The sequence below is a fragment of the Larimichthys crocea genome, chromosome XVI (assembly GCF_000972845.2).
Source record: "Larimichthys crocea isolate SSNF chromosome XVI, L_crocea_2.0, whole genome shotgun sequence".
NCBI lineage: Eukaryota > Metazoa > Chordata > Actinopteri > Sciaenidae > Larimichthys > Larimichthys crocea.
In genome coordinates, this window is record NC_040026.1 from 22,622,627 (window position 1) to 22,637,082 (window position 14,456).

General features: G+C 45.4%; 1 protein-coding gene across 9 annotated transcripts in view; it reads right to left on the minus strand.

Moving 5' to 3' along the window:
• Positions 1-14,456, minus strand: part of LOC104929205 (thyroid hormone receptor alpha-B) — a 188,901-nt gene that overhangs the window by 48,263 nt on the left and 126,182 nt on the right. Inside the window, exon 7 of one of the 9 annotated variants that reach the window (XM_019277736.2) lies at positions 11,192-11,284. The exons of 7 other annotated variants lie outside the window; for them this stretch is intronic. The gene's annotated coding sequence lies outside the window, so the exon portion shown is untranslated. Of the gene's footprint in view, positions 1-5,849; positions 5,965-11,191; positions 11,285-14,456 lie in introns of those variants that run through there. One more of the 9 variants, XM_027289794.1, reaches the window with a different exon arrangement.

Below are 14,456 nucleotides of genomic sequence, written 5' to 3' on the forward strand. Positions count from 1 at the left end.
AGATTCCCAAGCGTGTTTTACCCAAAGATAGCCGTGCAGAAATGCAGAGCATGTTGGGTTCGGTGGAATTCTGCCATTATATACACGCCTGCTACCGTTGGCATAACTCCTCCATTTATCAGTCCTGACCTGTGCGAGACATCAAAGACAAACAAGCTGTTGCGACTCAAAAGACAATCAATTAACTACTGTAACCGGCTACTCGAGGCCACACAGTGTGTAATGGCATATCCAGTATCTAATGCACAGCCAGCAGCCGCTCCCACAGCTCTCATTAGTCAAGTGGGACGCAGCCAACACAACATAAAGACTTAAAAACCTGAGATCAAAAGTGGCCTTTGCTTCAGTGGAACGCTTAACTCATATCTGTGGGAATAAAGTCCAGAAGGGGGCTATTATTCTTTACCGTGTTACAGGAGAACCCCAGTGACATAAATAGTGAATAAGCTCTGCCTAGCCCCATTAAGCCCAGCGGTGGAGCGCAGATCTACTGGGATCTGCAGTCTAGATTCGACTGTGGCATTAGCACTGCATCATAGATGGAGATATAAAGCAGGGGGGGGATGATGATACGTTGCCATGGGACACTGAGCTACAGCATCACATGTAGGATTTATTGTACTTAAGCTCAGCAAAGGGTCGTGTTGGCTCAGAGATCTCCCCGCGATGATCTCAAATAAAGCTTATTGTCGGTGCAGAAAGGAAAAGCAGCGGGAGCAGCAGAGGAGGCGGCGGTGGCGGGGGGGAGCTCTATGTGACTGTATTACTTCCTGAGAGGCATGCGTGCATACATCATCGCGCCGCACGCCTGCCCAGAAGAGGCATGCGTTTTCTATTCTGGCATGTTTGTGGCATTTCTGCAACGGGAGCGTCGCTGCAAAGTGTTTACACCGTGCACGAGGCCAAATTCAACATTTAACATGCTGAACAGGATGTTTAACTTTGTCCTAATAATAGAATATTGAAGAAATATTGATACAGCGATCCAGTATTAGCTCGTCCTGCGAGCACATAAATAATTCATGCTTCGTAATTTACTAAATACTGATTTGACGGGCGGTATCTCTCCAGAAATCGACCTCGGAGCTGCTGGTTCAGCATCCAATCAAGTGACAGAGATAAACGCGAGAGGAGGGAAGCTGGGAAACGGTGATTAGCAGAGAGATAGTGAGAGCAGGATGACATTTAAAAAGGAAAGAGCACACAGACGTCATCTCAAAGATTAATTAGCGTACACGTCTTCACGTACACAGAGAGCTGGTAAAGCAGGACGTTCTGCGCCTTCCGGTCTGTAACACACCTGATGTGTGTTCTGAGCAGGTATAGTATGTGTGAGGAGGGATAGGCTTACAGTATCTCTATTGAATCGCTGAGCGCCGTCAGTGGATGGTGGAGTCTGATGGACGGAGCTGTTACCTGAGGACAGGCCTTTCAGGGGCCCCCTGTAGCGCAGTGGTCCGAGGCAGATATCAAGTATGCAACGTCACGTTCTCTTTGTTTCTGCTGTCGGCTATCAAGTGCAGGCTTATTTAAAGTCAATTAATTTTTTATTTTTAAATGCTGATCAGGATTTTCAGGCCGTGACGATGTTTTGGTCCGACTTTAAACCCACCAGACTTTGTTTACCTGCTCAGATTGGACATTTTTTTTAAGGTTCATGTGCTTCTAAATATGTAAATAACCAACGTAGTCAAATTTCATTTTGGCAGAAGTTTGCAGAGGGTGTTTGATTTGATTCTTTATGCTGTTTCTGTGTCTGACGTCCTGTCAGCTCGAGCTACGCTGTCCATAAGTCCACAGCAGAAATAAACATGTTTACAGCCTGGTACAAAAAACAGTTTTGGTCTCTGTAGCTAATTTCCCCGTTCATGACAACTGTACTGAGGGTGAATTTATATACAACTCACCTGTTCACATTATATTAAGGCTTAAAGTTATGCAGGATTAAGAGCGTGGACGCTTTGATTGACAGGTGTGAATTACGTGAACGGAGAGCCACGTCTGGGATGGACCACGGTGCTTCTGTGATCGCTGCAGCATTCGTCGTTTATTATTAAATCCAGTCGTCTTGTTTCATGTTAAATTTTCTATTTTTAAACGCTGCTGTAATGCATTCATTTGCCCTGTGTGAAGCTCTTTATGTTTAAATGGTACTATAAAATAAAACTTTATTGACAATCTTTAATCTTCGGAAGCTGCATCGGGATCTGCTATCGAAGCCAGAATAAACACAAACACGAGTGGTGTCATGTCTGTTGTTCGGGACCATGCTGCCCCCGCATCTGCTCAGATGTGAGCAGCTAAAAGAGCCCATTATGCTGCAGCCGCAGCCCTCCTCCAACAGCTGCACCCGAAGACAAACAGGCCGCTTCAGCAGCCTTATCACAAACAGCAGGCCTATACCAGCTGCCCAGAGCTCATGTGACCCATCATTAGACTAATGGGTTGTCGATTAATGTTAACATGCCAGCAGAGCTCGTATCGGTGAGATCTACAGGTCGGTGCAGAGCCATCAATAATATAATTGAGCGGCGTACCTTTTTTTTTTTCCTGCGGGTGGCCTTCTACATTTCATCTGTGATCTTTTCTTGATTACAGAGCGATCTGTCTTCCTTTGTCACGAGTCACGAGTCTCCGTGATTACACTTCATGGATAAAGTGAGAGGGTGGGCACGAGCATCTTAAATTTCTGTTTTGTTTCACGGTGCTATATAAAAACTCCACCCTGATTCTTGGAGACAGAAACAAGAACACGCCCTCTGTTTAGTCCACATAATCTGATCATGTAACAGCACCGTGTAGCACAAATCAGACTCAGGTTATTAGATAAATCATGCATGTAGGATTAACTCACTCGACTGAATCTCTGTCAATGTTTCACCTAAAGAGCGTGGCACAAGCCTCAGCTGTACTTACTTAGCGAATGGCTAACGGGCTAACAGGCCAGATAGGATGTGCTGTATAATCCCTCCAAAGTGTTCTGGGCCTGTCCCAGTTGGCATTGCCCTAGGTGTCCAGGAAGTGTCCTGATCAGGTTGCACGAGCCACCTCGACGAGCTCCGGTGCTACGGAGCGCCGGTTCTGACAGCCGCTCGGAGCTGTGACATTACCCGAACCCCCCGATCAAAGAACTGATGTGTGATCTGCATCTGGTACATCACCGACGTCGACCTCACACTCTGTTTTCACACAGCTCCTGCGAGAGGCTGTAAAACTGCTTCATTCATGAAAATCCTTTCATGTAAATCATTAAACTTTCATCTAGCATCTGGTCACGGTCCTAAATATCACAACAAAGGTTTCCCAATCTTCTGTTTGTGCACCAAATGTTTCTCTGTCGTGGCTTTAAGAACTACCTGCTGCGTTTCTGCTGAATAAAATATGGCAGCTATCTGCCGATTGAACGCTTTGCTCTGGACGTAGAAGGTGGAGGTTGATTGTGGTGGTGTTACGAGACACAGCTCACCTTCTGATGTCAATGAGCGGAGGTGTTTGACGACGTGCACAGAAGCCTAAAGTCTGTAGGTCTCCATGGTGGAGAGGAGGTCGTGTGGCGCTCAGGTCAACCTGGAAGTTGCCGGACGTCCTCCCTGATCATATTCTGCACGTATGTTTGCAATCGGATCATCCTGATGGTGCACGCTCTCCGTCTTGGAAGAAGGAGTCCGGCACTTTCCACGTCCACTAGCGCCCATGTGGCGTAAATTGTGCTACATATTCTCCGTCGTCCCTTTGCTCGTATAATCCAGGTTTAAGGACAGATGGTGAAAATGTGACAACCACATCAGGTTCGCTCACACAGGGGGAGCCGCGAGCCTCGAGATTTAATTTCAGCTACAGCAACACTTCAGACAAAATCTAGTTTACCACAGCGAGGTGGCAAGCCGCACAGGCGCGCCACTTTTATCTTCAAGCAGTCTGAAGACGTTTGGGGAAAGCATGAGGTGTGATTCCGACTGATGCTGTCAAGACATCTGATAGCCAGTTTGAAGTATGACACCTTTTTGCTCAAGCTGCAGCGGGTTTGACTTTCAGTGAAGCGCACGCCGAGTGCCGAGCACATTCTCACGACGAAGCACTGAATCATGGGATGTTTGTGTAAAAACAGCTGCATTACAGGAGTTATTTTAAAACGGGGGTCAAGTCAACATTTAGTCTACGAGAGTCACATGAAATGAAGCTTGTTTGATTTGTTAAATTTGGGTTGCGTGGTCTGTGCCAACCTAAACTTGAAGTCACTGAAAACATGGCAGTGAGCAGTGTTTAATCATCTCCTTCCTTTCTATTAGAAATAAACTTCTCCTGGTTTATTCACGACAGATGGGGGTTATTAATGAGCGTCAGACCAGATCTGAGCCTCAGCACTGCCGTGTTCCCAGACGGAAACGGCCTGCTGTCATTTATAGTTTTATACAGACACATTTATAGATTAACTGTCATCTTAAAGCTTTAAAATAATTAATCTCAGTGTTTAAACGCTCTAGAATAAAAAGCAAGTTTGTTTGGCGAGGAGACTTTCATTTATTCCTGCAGGTTTTGGATGAATCCGTCTATTCGATTTGCAGCAAAACTGGTTTCTGAAGAGTCTACGTACTAATAATCTATTACAACAAAAGGTCACGTTGTTGTTTTTTGGTCTTATGAGCTACAATCAAGTTTATCAGTTTGAATTTAACTAGTTCGAGTCCACACAGGGCTCCTTGTTGCATTCATCTTCTTACTACAAGGTACAACCAACGATGCAGTACGGACAGAGTATGAGTGACGCCCCTAACAGGTTTCTGAAGCTCAAACTATGCAAAGTCTGATCTGCATATGAAGCCAATGAGAAGGTGCAAACAAAACAACAACCAAACGTCCACTTGAGGCTGGCTCCAGAAGTGAGTCAGTCTCTAACTGTGCTGTAGCACCATGTGCAAAAACCAGTATGAGAATCATAAAGAAGACAGTTGGCAGTAAGTAATCGGGGGGGTCCTTTGTGTAACTTAACTTATTTTCTCTTTCTTCTTTGCATCTCAAGAGTTCTTATGAAAGAATGAAATATTAAAGTCTCTGTGGATCTGCAGCACTCCAGTGAATAAATGAGAGAGGAAAGAGAGTGTGTTGAATAATTAGTAATGAGCTGCCAGGAGCAACGTGGCATATTTAGCTGATTTACCTTTTCGATTAAAATGCAGTCCCTGCTCTGGCAGAATCCTTTCGACTTTGTCATGAAAACAACTCCAATTATAAATCAACACAGTACGTAATAGTTTCTCTGCTCGTCGTAGAAATGTTTTTTTCTGTGGAAAGTTTGTATCGTTGCTGTGTAATTGGGCTATAAAGCAAACATGTGGTCTCTAATCTCATTGAAGTTTCAGTCGGCTCTTTGAATGCCGAACCCCTATGGGGACGTTATTTACTGAGCGTTTCAACATCTATACATTATTAGTGAAGCTGATATAATGATGGCAGCATCCATCCTCTCGGTGCTTCGATTGGCGAAGCAATGAACCGCGACCCATTACCAGTGCTAATCCAGGGATTTAAAGGAGAAGTCAGTAAACTGCGACTTTATACGACTGAAACTGTTCAACTGCGATGTATTTATGAAGCCAGAATCCTGTACACACTCTAATCCACTCTAGTTAGGACACAAGGGAATATATTACACTATTCTACATGAGATGCACTCTCTCTGGTGAACCCTCGGGAATATTTACCTACCATACACCACGACATCAACATCACGACCGACTCTCTACGTCTCCCCAGGCTAAGAGAAGCTTAGGAGTCATGATCGATGACCAACTAACCGTCTCCGGTCGTGTCGCTTCACACTTCACAGCATCAGAAAAATCAGCCCTTACCTGACTCAACACGTTACCCAGCTCCTGATACAGGCTGCGGTCATCTCACGACTCGATACGTTGCCCTGCTGCTCATCAAACTCCACCAGCTACCTGTAGCAGCCCACGTTAAATTCAAATCTATAATGCTGACTACAAAGCAGTCTCCGGTTCTTGGACGTCCTCATATATATATATGCTTTACATTCCCTCCTCCAATGAGCGACGCCTGACTCTGCTCTGTTGTTCCCTGTTGCACCAAAAAGACCAGAAGGCAAGAAGAAGACATTCAGGCCTGAGCGGTTTAACTCATGCAAACAGACCCCAAAGGCTTCTCTGTGACTAAACAAGCAGTCTAAAGCAGATAACCTATAGAGCAGGCTGCACTCTTTCACCTGTAATGCTCAAACACACACACACCACCTACACCATCACGCAGGAGGAGACAGACTGGCTACGCTGGTTTTGTCTGCGACCGTTCTCTAACACAGGCAGACATGCGTGGCCGATGTCAGATGGGAAACATTAAAACAACATGGGACCTTAGGGGACCGGGACAGAGAGGACTGGAGCCATCCTGCCTCCCCTCAGCACTGTGTGTGTGTGTGTGTGTGTCCCCTCTACGACCTCTATACACTGCAGCTAATCACATTGTATACGGTCATATAATTACCTTTCCCATTAGTCAAAACCCGCGGGTCATCCTTACTAACTGCCATTCAGGGTGTTTTGGACAACTGTACTTGAACGGACGCCGTCCAAAGCTTGTGGATATCGTAGTCTGTCACCTAATAGCCACATAGGATAATTAATATGAGGTCGTTTACGCATATCCAAACCGTCATGATTTAATATGTTGTTTATTACAGAGGGGCGATGCATTAACCGCTCTCTGTTTGCATGTTTACGTGACCTCCGACACGGAGAATTAACGAGAGCGCACACACAGGATATTAGATCACATGTTCAGTCTGCGTACAAATGGTCGTATTGTGAATTTTTATGAGAATTATAGATCAGGAAATGTAAATAAAGTGACCAGTGAGATAGATCAATCTTTAATGTATATATTTTTAGAGCTGCGACCTGAAGGCACACAGTGCGACTCCCACCTGTCATGTATCTATGTAGAGCTGTGGCGGTGGTGAAAGAGGGGTCTCGTAAAACTTAACGCTGACACAGGCATTCCTCACATGCTGTAGATACAGTATACACCATGTGTACGGCCACAACTGCCACAAGCTTGAACACACGTCGGGTGTGTCTGGATAAAAAAGTGGTAACCGTGCTTCTTTTGTCTCGGTCCGATCTTTGTTTATCTTTCTTATCGCTAACCTGGACGTTTTTATTACGTTTTTGTGAATGTGACCTTTGTTTCTGTGCTGTGGTGGCAAACCGGGTTTCAACAGTCATAATATTGATCGATGATACAGAATATACCAAACTGAGCGCTCCACTTTACTTTCACAACAAGCTCTTCTTCTGGAATATAATAGGCCTACAGGCAAAACATGAAATGCCAGCAGGTTTGTCCGCAGCTACATAGATAAAAAAAACACAGTACGCATGACATTTAAGATATTTTCTGTTTGATTATTTAATATTTTGTGTATGTTTTTTTTTTTAAAGCTTGTAGCAACAAAACAAAAGGATGATATCGAATTCATAATCTTATTCTTTAATCAGAGACATCCTGATTTGAAGTTTAAGTCAATTTATAATTAAATGACTCTGAGATTAAACTCTCTAAATCAAGTTATAGTGAATGGTTGTAGTATACACTGTTATGCAGACGATACCTGCTTATTTTTCAGTCAGCATTGACTACACCCGCTTCTAAAATCCATTAGTGAGGTTATGCAAGCTTATTTTTCTGTCTGGGAAGGTGGAGGAAAGACGTTCAGGAGTGGATGGCACTCAAACTACATAATTATATATATCCTGTTGATTTCATGGTGAGTAGCTCAGTCTGCAGGGACTTGGTTTGGGAACCGGTTCAAGTCCAGCATTAACTAACGTATGGAGGGTGGACTGGTAGCTGGAGAGGTGCCAGTTTGTCTCCTGTCCTTGAGCAAGGTCCCCGAACTGCTCCCAGAGCTCCGCTACGTGGCTGCCCATCACTCCAGATTTGCATTTTACTTTGTGTGTTTGTGTGTGCGGTTGTATTTCAGGCTGATGTATGTAAAAAACATGAAGGGAGGGATCAATACATTAAACCTTCTTCTTCCTTCATCTTTAAGAAGGTGGATACTCTTATATTCTCATTTTCCTGTTTCTTTTAAAGCCCCTGAAAACGTGGTTTCAAATCTCTTTAACATTAAATATTCATATTCACAACGAGCAACCGAAGTTTGACAAAAACATCCTCATGCATTATTTATCGAGGAATTAACAAAGGAAAACAAAGCTAATCTACTTCATCAGGACTGTGTGGGTGTAGTTCTGATTTATGCAAATAACATCACATCTATGTGTGCACAGGAATACATCACAACTTTAAACTCGTGAGACGAGCATAGACCAAACACAGAAATCCCAGATGAAGCGGTTTGACTGAAATGTGTTCATAATCAGAAGCTATTCAGGAAATTTGTTTTGAGGACCTTTAAACTCTGCTGCTGAAGGCGTGAGTGCTCGGCGGTGAGTCCACCCTTTTCTTGGCCGCTCTGACACAAAATGGGAGAGAACCTTAAAGCCCCCCCACTTACTGAAGTTTAAACATCAGTCAGACGAGCGTTGGAGTTTCCCCGCTGGCTGTTTCAAGATTAACGGGCATGTATGCTTGTTACGTAACTCCAGATTCTATAGGTGCAGCTCTAGTCTACCTCTACGTTGCACTGAGACAAGAAACAGCTTTTTCTACAGCTTGTTAAAGAAACCAGCGAGGCCTACAGCTTAGAGGGATGCACCTCTGCTCACAGAACGTGGAGCGATCGCTACCCACGAGCACAAACGAGCAAATGTGCACAGATGGCGCAGAGAGATCAAATATTGTTCAATATTATTTCTTCAAGGATTTCCTCCATGGTTCATTCGGGATCAGCGAGGCGTGGAGGTGATGCAGGATGTTGAAGATTCAGGTTAACCCCACCTGAACCGAAACAAACCAGTCGTATGGACTAACGCGAACAACCCTGCGCTCTTTGGACTTCTGTAAATCAAAGCACCGTTCAGGGTTAATGTTTATGTCCAAAAACTGGTCAAGCGTTGCCGAATTTTCCGCTACGTCACACTGAAATACTTTAGACTTTAGATTGACGGCGAGCAGACACGGATGTTGTGTTTGTGTCCAGTTAACTGAACGTCCCGTCGGGCCCCACGAGGCTGCGTTAGTTTACCGCTCGCATCGATCACAGGTCTGTTTCTTTATTAAACTTAAAGACCTGCCGGCTGCCGTGTCTCCTGCACACACACCTACAAAGACGAGCATAAATGCACGGGCGCCGATTCCTTTTACGACGTGTGCCGCGGACACAAACAGGCTGAGATAGAAAGGAAAAAAAAAAACAGGTATAAAAGAGAAAAGGAAAGTATCCACATTGGATGCAGCCTTTTGAGCCATTAAATCAATTCCTTCTAATCTGGACAGGGCCATCCCAGAGCAGGAAATGCCAGCCAGTAAGCTTCTCGAGGGGGGAAAGCAGCTATTGTGCCTGCACACGGAGCATAAACTGAAGATCTGATTTAATAAAATGCCTCTTTTCTCTGCCGGGGGAAGGTGCCTGATCTCCTCTTTCAGGCTTTTGTTCACTAATTCTATCAACCGCTTCTTTTTTTCTTCTCAGTGTGCGACTCCACAGCGAGTCACAGACATCATTACCAAGAATACGGTGCACCTGATTAATACAGCAACCGATTTTATACAATACAGACACGTCTGACAGGTCGGGGGGGTCGGCAGCATGATTTTTGCAACATATATTATGCTAATGTGAGCGGCGTTTGTGTTTTTAATGTGAGTGAAAGTCGATGCGCCTGCAAAGGAATTCATTTCTCTTACAGGAGGCGCAGATGCAGAGCTTCAATTTAAAATTTGTCACAAGGGAGCCACGTTATGTTTGATAAAGAAGCGGCCTGAGATGTGAGAGTTTAGACGCCGTCGTTTCGTTTAGGGCAGCAAATCAGACGGCCGTTTGATACCGAGCCTTTGTTTTGATCCGATTTAAGCGGCTGACACGACGAAGAGGAGAAACACGCTGTATAATTAATGTTTTAGAACCTTTTGTCACAATGTGAAACGCGATCTTTATTAATAAATCCAACCTGGAAGCTGGTGTTAATATCACGGTGTCTGTTTCTCCCCCGAGGACCGGGACGTGTTTCGCAAATTATTTATTTAATTTTATTGCTGCAGTCTCTCTAAGGAAACTCATTCCCATGACCCCGTACGTCACGCACCCTCTTCCGACAACGTAGGATGCTTTTGTCACGCCGCTACTTCGCCATGCAAATGCATGAGGCGTGCATCACCTGCAGGAAAAGCAAGACGCCATTTGAGCGGGATGATAATGGTTTGTGTCATTCAATCTCGTCTCAGGATAAACGAGTACGCTGGGTGGCTTATGTGTGTGTGTGTGTGTGTGTGTGTCTTTAGGGGATATGGCTTTATCCTGTGCAGGTCCATTAGCTGACAATAGAGGAGTGTGGGGAGAACATTACCAGAGACATTTGTTCGATGTGTGACAATGTGCTGCTGTGAAAGGTGAGACTAAATCTCTCACCGCACGCCCACGCAGATAAGTTTCTATCTTTCCTTTTTCTTTTCATCTGTCTGTCTGGGCATCCGTGCAAGTATTCCCACAGCCCCGGGGGAGACTCGAAGACTATCTCACACCTCCTTCCTTTATTACAAACTTGTGTAAAAGTATCCGCCTCGCATTATGTCATCGCATCTGCAAGAGGTCGGGCGCTCTCGGGGGGGTTGAGCTGCTCAGACGTCTTCTCCTCCTCCTCCTCCTCCTCCTCCTCCTCCTCCTCCTCTCTGTTCGTTATCCTTTCAGTTCCCTTGTTGCCGCAACAACACGTGTTCCAAACCACAACTTCCTGTTGGAGCTGCGAGCCGATTGGCTGAGAGCGGCACATACCCCCGACACACCCACTCTGAAATGCTTACTGAGGTTCCTGGCACCCGTTTCTGGCCTTTCTGCCCGGGCAATTAGAGGTTTGCATCTGTTATGCGTCTGTGCACCCACACACACACGCACACACACACACACACACCCCACCTCCTGTAATAGACAGTAAGACAAACACACTAGTGCTGGAGTCAGCATATTAGCGAACGTCAGACCTGGGCTGTGCTGCAGAGGACAGCTGCCAAGAGTGACTGGCTGTGTCAAAACACATCGCTCACACCTACTCACTGTGTTTTTACTCCACTGTTATTTCACTGATAGGCGATCATGGGGTGAGGCGATAAACGCGGAGATGGGACGGCGACGCAACGCGATGATGTACTAAAAAAAAAGGGAGAGCAGGAAATGAGAAGTTTATTCTTTCTGTGGCTTTTTGAAGAAACCACACACTTAGCCTGTAGTGGGAACTTTATCACGGGCCACCTATGAGAGCTTTCCATCTGCATGCCGCTCGGCCGCTCATGCGTGACCGTGGTCGATGATCTGGAGGCGGAAAGAAGGCGAGATAGTGAAGAAAAGTCCTAATGATGTGCTCAAATTAGAAAGCTAACAGTGCGGTTTGGATACACGATCTAGTTTCGTTCCGCTTAGCTGTCTTTTATACGGGCTGAGATTAAATTAAGGAAATGTTAAACTGCACTTTTATATGATGAGTAAACACGAGGCTGCAGCAGCAGCAGCAGCAGCAGCAGAGCACGGCACCTCAGGAAAGGGGGGAACTCCAGCTCTGGCCTTCTGAACGTTTACTTTTACACACCAGACGACATTAAAACCAGCTCTTAAATCCAAGAGGAATGAATGAAGCGTATAAAACGAGGAAAATCTGTCAGGAAAGATTAAAAAAGGAGTCCTGACTCCCCGTGGTGAGGAAAACAACGACTAACAGTTTGTTTTCTTTGCTCATTCAGGTTAAAGTTTAAGGCTATAATGCACAAAGCGGCTCAGCTGCCAGGTAATCATGATAATTTTTCCCCGAGCAGGAAACGCTCCCAAGGTGGTAATGGGTCCCCCCCGCCCTCCCGACGCTGAGTCAGGGAGAGCACAGCAGAGAGGAGCGGTATGGATAACACAGAGCAGGGGCAATCATCGATTATGGTAATCAGCAGAGAGGAAATGTGCCTCGTTTTTTTTCCTGCAGCAGCTGCGACGCAGAGGAGAAATGAAGGAGAGAGGAAGCCCGGAAAGGAAAGACAGGGAGGTGGAGGGAGGGGGTGATGTGACGGGAAAACATAAAGAGGCAAATGAAAAGAGAAGACGAGATTCCTCACGCTCGAAGATCTTTGTGACCTGCTGCCTGACATCAGCGTGCTACTATGCTCACGATGCCGACGTGCCTGTGTTAACAGGATAAGACAGTTCAGTCTTCATGTTAGTGTGCAAACAAAGTGCAGCTCAGGCTGATGACGTTAGTCGTGCAGGTTTTTATAAAAATATAAAGCTACTGCAATAAATCCTGATGGAGGTTTAAAAGAAATCTACACAAGGTTCTGAAATATGTATGCATATGATGTAAACATATATATATTGTGCATTTTTCAATAAAAAAAGTTGATCACAAAAAAAAGGTGCTGAAATATGTAACAAAAATGTCAAAAAAGACTAAATGCAGTTCCTCAAACGTCCACTTGAGGCTGGCTCCAGAAGTGAGTCAGTCTCCATAAGTCCCCATGTCCAAATGTCCAACTTCACAGCAGAAATAAACATGTTTACAGCCTGGTACAAAAAACAGTTTTGGTCTCTGTAGCTAATTTCCCCGTTCATGACAACTGTACTGAGGGTGAATTTATATACAACTCACCTGTTCACATTATATTAAGGCTTAAAGTTATGCAGGGTTAAGAGCGTGGATGCTTTGATTGACAGGTGGGTGTCGTCACAGATGGCTTGTTCGTCATTCAGTCTGCCGATAATGCTGATAGTTAGACTTCAGTGTCATCGGTCGTCTTTTATCTCTCGCTCTGATTTTCTGTCTGTAGTTCCGGTTCATCTTCTGGGGAGCCAGCATGAATTGTCGTTGTCCGTCAGCCCGTTGGCTTCCCTATAATCAAGGTGCTAGCACACCCACAAAATACTAATTCACTAACTGGTAACTGCTGATCTATACCTCGTTGTTAAATTCAGAGAGCAGTGAAACAGGATCAAGGTCAGAGCGTACATACTGCAGGATTTAGCAGAAGTTTTAGTAGCGGCGTTTAAATAAGCGCCTGTAAGTGCACAATCGCTGCCCGTTTTTAACCCTCCCGACTTCATATTTCACCCTCCATCCTGAAATGTACACTGCAGTTCAGTGCTGATGCCCGGCAATCTCTCAGAGACCTTGTTTTATTTCAATAACTCACAAGCTGCCAAGGCTGCTCCGAGGACCGCCAAATAAAGAAAGAGAGGAGAAATAGGGGGGAGGGGAAAGGGGGAGGAGGAGGGGAGCTGAAGCCCCGCGCGCCTCCTGCAGAAAACCAGCCAACACGTGTGTGTGTGTTGTGTGTGTGTGTGTGTGTGTGTGTGAACTGGTGTAATTAGCTGATCAAACACATAGACAGTGGACCAGACTCATGCTGTGGGTGGGGGCTCTCTAATAATCCAGCTATCTTAGGTATGAGTAATGTGGTTTATATGTGCAGTATGAATGTGTCTGAGTATGTGCGAGTTAGTCTGTGAAATCTGCCGTTAAGCTCCAGCAGCACTGCTGGATACTCCACTAATCAGGCCTCTGACTGCAAAAATGTCAGAACTGTTTCTTGGGCAGTCGACGGTGGAAATGTGAATGCAGAGGAGTTTTTTTTTTTTTTTTTTACGATGTGATAAAGACCGATGGAACACATTTTTCAAACACACCTTCTGTTTCTACTGTAAAAAAACATTTATGTCACGCAGAAATAAAACCAGCACAGCACTCGAGGGGGAACGCGGCCTCGACGTCGCTGGTTTATCAGTCGTTCCATTCATCTTCTTAAACTCCACCACGTCTCCAGCAGGTTTCTGAAGCCTGTTTCGAAACCACCCTATATGTATCCTGACATATTTGGTTTATTAAAAGACTTCTTTGGATCTCCGTCAGGTATACAACAGTTCGTAACGACTGATTCAATCATCTTTGAATCGTGAAAGTCGATCGGATGTATCAAAGTTATCTGCGCTCGATCTCTGTGTTTACTGTGCGTCCAACGATGGCGTCCTCTTCTAGCATATTCTGGTTTTTCCAAAACATGGGAATTAGCCATAACCTCAGTTAAACCGCCCCCGCTGCCAGAAATACACACTTGTTATGGAAACATAACAACGGACATCGCGGCCACCCCCGTACCAGCCGAACTGGAGACAAAGGGCAGAAGACCCCCTACGCCAACCTCGGACAGGGCCGCGCCCCAGCCACCCCCCCCCCCTGCGCCCTCTTCCACCGATTACCCGCCCAGGTTGCCCGAGCCACGTCGGCCCGACTGCTATCTCTTACATTTCTCAAATCTCCCCCTCTTTTCTCCCCCCTTGCTCGTCAGTG